Source organism: Cebus imitator, unplaced genomic scaffold (genome assembly GCF_001604975.1).
Source record: "Cebus imitator isolate Cc_AM_T3 unplaced genomic scaffold, Cebus_imitator-1.0 Scaffold49, whole genome shotgun sequence".
NCBI classification, from domain to species: Eukaryota; Metazoa; Chordata; class Mammalia; order Primates; family Cebidae; genus Cebus; species Cebus imitator.
The window spans coordinates 2,173,102-2,177,739 of record NW_016107364.1 but is presented as its reverse complement, the minus strand read 5'-3'; positions in this window follow the sequence as shown (position 1 = coordinate 2,177,739).

Sequence of the window (4,638 nt, the reverse complement as noted above, 5' to 3'; positions counted from 1 at the left end):
ACAAGTTGAACTCAGGTGTTCTTTATCATTAAAAAAAAAAAAAAAAAAAAAAGTGGCGATCAAGCTTCTTTTGACATCTCACAGTGGCTGCTCTTAGACAATAGATGACAAATGTTTCCTAATCAGACCTTCAAAAAGTGTTAGACTCCCATTTCTTCAGGATTTGGAGGGCCTGAAAGACAAAGATCTAGCTATGTTAACAAAGATTCTTTACAGATGTAAATTTTCCTTCACAAAAGATGGCTTTGCAGGGCCATTTCAAAACAAGGCAAAGAAACGTGTTTAGGGATAAGATATTTTCATTTTCTTTTTTGTCATGTAATGTTATGCCAGAGCCAAATTGGAAAGTAAAATCATGATACATACGGTTAAATAAAACCCATCTGATGAGAATTTATGGTTTGGAGGGCATAACTCTCCAGACCCCTTAAAGAGAAATTTGGGCAAGTTAAAAAAATCAGAGTTTAGTCCTCATCTATAAATTTCATGAAAACAGAAGTCATAATCTTCTTGTTGAGTGTGTTATCTTATGCAGTGCTTCACCCGGGGCCTGGTCATAGTGGGTATGCGCTGAACACTTGTTGGCTCACTGATTGTTAGGCATCAGTGAGTAAGAGCCAGTGAAGAGACGGACAAGGAAGGCACGCGTGAGTGGAGACTGATTATCTCAAGTCCAGTTACTTGCATTTTACAGACAACAAATTACAAACTGGTTTGGCCATGGCAGCTGGAATATATTTGTATCTTTGTGTGAACTTTGAAAGCAGAATATTACATGTAAATTGAGGAATCTGGATTCTAAGCACTTACTAATTAGCTACACAATGAAGAACACTCTGTGTGTGTGTGTATATGTGCATATGTGTGCATGTGTGCGTGTGTGTGTGTGTACGTGTGAGAGGGAGAGAGAGAAATCACTAGTCACGGAGTACTATCTTTGCTGAATATAAACAAGTTTGGGGTGTGAAAGGTGAGGCCAGCTATCAGTTTAAAACAAAGAAAGAGAAACACATGGGTAGCCAACTTGTTCTGCACAAGAAAGAAAGAGGCATGTGGATAAGTAGAAGAGAATGCCGACAGAGAAAGGAAGAGAGAGGAAAGGCTAGCACAAGAGAAGGCTGGAGGGAGCTTCCTGTGAACGATTCCAAACAGCAGGAAGGCTGAAAGCCTTTGGAAAGAATGTCTACTATTCAGCTTTAATCCGCGTGCTTTGCTGTGGCATAAGCCTCCCCACTGCACCCCTAAACCTTCAGTGGTCTGCTGCAAAGAAATTGGCCTGCCTTGAGTCAGGTACTCGCAAAGAAATGAACTACCAAATGCAGGATGATGGGGTCAAAAAATAAAGAAAAGAATAGAGACAGGGGATAAGTGTTATAGGTGGGGTGGTAGAAAAAGAAGAGAACAGCCAAGGCATTGAAAAATGAGTCGTAAATGTAAAATGATCCACAATTAGGTGAGCAGGACCTGTGAGGCAGAGCCGTCTCGATTATGTAAACATGCATGATTTGGCAGAAAACTTGGCCTTTTAATAAATTGGGTTAGGGAATCTCAGCTTATTTCATCAACATCTGGAAGGCAGAGTGACCTCAAATGCCATCTGGGTTCCAATTCTTTAGCTTCCCCCTCAAATGCCTGGTTGCTGAGGATGTTCCAAGTGCCAACACTCGGAGCCCTGATTTTAGAAATAAAAGGCCAGTATTTCTCATGCATATCATGAGACATAAATATTTAAGAGGGAGGTTTTTGTGATTTTATGGAATGTTTTCAAGGTCTTTGCAATTCTGAACAAATGCTTTCTGCTCATTTTATATCCAGTTTGTTAGTGAACAAAATAGAAGGACTTCTCTGGAGTTTTAGATCTTTCTCTTACAATTCTCAATACCCTAATGTTTCATTCATTTATTTAATAAGTACACATTTAACATCCACTATGGACTGGAAATTGTTCTAGGTATGAGTAGTGAGCAGAAAACAGTGCTTGCTGAAAGGGAGCTTAAGTCCAGAGCAATAGTTCCAGAACTTAACTTCTCATCAGAATTGTCATGGAGCTTTACAAAAGGAAAACTCCCAAGAATCCAGGGGGACCTACTCTACCAAGAATCTCCCTTCTATCCCTACACTTTTTGACGTTTCACTAAGCAAGAGTACATAGGTTGGGGAATGAAAACAGAGCAGATGATGGAAGTTGAATGGGAAGAATGCCACGACCTTTCCTGGAGTTGTGATTCCGGCACATCATCGGAGGATTGGCTGAGTTCAGGCTAGATCTTCTCAAAAGCCTGCCCACTAACCACACTGAGATAATGCTGCATACCCAAAGGATGGCCTAACGAACATGATGGATAATAACGAGTATTGGCAAAGATGTGGAGAAATTGGATACCTCAAACATTGGTGGTGGGAATGCAAAATAGTGTAGCTACTTTGGAAAACAGTCTAGCAGTTCCTCACTAGGTTAAATATGCAGTTATCATATGACCAACAATTCCACTCACAGTATACACCTAAGAAAAATTAAAACACATGTCCACACAAAACGTTGTATATTAACGTTCATATCAGCATTATTCATAACAAGCAAAAAGAGGAAAAAAGCATCCATCAACTGTTGAATCAGTCAACAAAGTGTTTTATATCCACACAATGGAATATTCAGCCATAAACAGGTACTGATAGATGTTATAACATGAATGAACCTTGAAATATTAAGTAAAAGAAGGATGTCACAAAAGCCCACATATTAATGATTCCACTTACATGGAATGTCCAGAAGGGGCAAATCCATGAGAAAGAAAGATTAGTGGTTGCTAGAGGTTGTGGGGAAGGCTGCTCATGTGTATGGGGTTTCTTTTGGGGGTGATAAAAAGGCTCCAACATTAGTGCATATGTTTGTACAATCTTAAGATATACTAAAACTGTAACCAGGTCACGGGACAAGGGGGCTCAGCTCCCTCCCCAATGGGATGTGCCCTGAGGTTCTTGGCCTCTCTTGCCCCAGGAATGGGGAAGAGGGCCCTGGCAGGGCCCTGAGCTTACCGTTCAAGTAAGTATCAGACCCAAAGAGTGTTGCGAAGAAGCAATTTATTAGGCAGAGAGAGAGAAAAACAGATAAGGAGAGAGAGCTCCCATGCTGCCCTGGGAGGGGACACCAGAGGAGATATCCACACAGGTGGAAAGGGAGAGACAGCTCCCACGTTGCCGTGGGAGGGGATCCGGAAGAATCCGCACAGTTAAGGGGCAGTGGGGTTTTAACTTTGAAGTTATTCCCGCCCCTTTCACGTTCTTGTCCAATGAGAGGAGTTCTTTCAAACTTCCGCTGGAGTGATTGATCTTTGACTTTGATATTGGATTGGCTGCCCAGCACACAACCCTCCCAGAGTTTTTCAAGGGCTTTTTAAACAAAAGAGCACACCTGTAATTTTACCTAGCCTGGGAGGGGGAAAGTTAGACAAAGAACTCTAGGTTGGTGGTCTGGGAGGTGGATGAAAGCATGGCACTGGGAAGTTCTTGCCTTTGAAACCATGCCCCTTTTGGACCTGCGAAGACCGGTTTTTTTCCTTAACACAGTCCCACAAAAACCGCTAAACTGTACACCTTGAAATGGTAACTATTATGACATGTGAACTACATCTCAATTACATATATAGTAAAAAACTTTAATGGCATGATAATAAAAACCCTGCCTGCCCATGCTATGGAGGAAGCATTGGATGGGGAAAAGAAAGTTCTTAAATTATGAACTCCTAGATTTTGAGGGCATGGACTACGTGTTATTCTTTGTAAGCCCAGGGATTATTATGCTTCCTAGCCCATATTATCAATTAAGAAGAACAAGACACAGACCAGGTGTGGTGGCTCACACCTGTAATCCCAGGACTTTGGGAGGGTGAGGTGGGTGGATCACCTGAGGTCTGGAGTTCAAGACCAGCCTGGCCAACATGGTAAAACCTCATCTCTACTAAAAATACAAAAATTAGCTGGGCAGGGTGGCGTATGCCTGTAATCCCAGGTACTCGGGAGGCTGAGGTGGGAGGTTCGCTTGAATATGGGAGGCGGAGATTGCAGTGAGCCAAGATCGAGCCACTGCACTCCAGCCTGGGCAACAGAGTAAGATTCTGTCTCAAAAATAAAAATTAAAACAATAAAGAAAAATGAGACTCAAGCTCACCTAACTAATAAAAGAATTATTGGTTCATTTGACTGAAAAAGTGCAGATTTTACTTCAGGTAAAGACTGGAGTGTCCAGAAGGGGCAAATCCATGAGAAAGAAGATTAGTGGTTGCTAGGGGTTGTGGCAATCCCTACCACTAGAAATTGCATGACTTTCTTTTCATAAGTCAATTCTGTTCTTCTTAGACAACTGTGACCCATGACTTGATTTCTTCCTGCACCTAAGATGATTTCCAGTAATTTCTTGAGCTACAAACTTCCTCATGTAAGTCCCTGGTAGCCTACTCAAAGTCCAGGAAGTGATAACTGGTCATCTTTACTATGCTGACGTTGGTCTTTCACCCATAATAAAATGAATCACTGAATCCAGGAGGAGAATTTAAAAAAAAAAAACAAGCCACTGCACTCCAGCCGGGGTGACAAAGGGAAAAAACATCTCAAAAAAAAAAAAAAAGAAAGAAAGAAAGA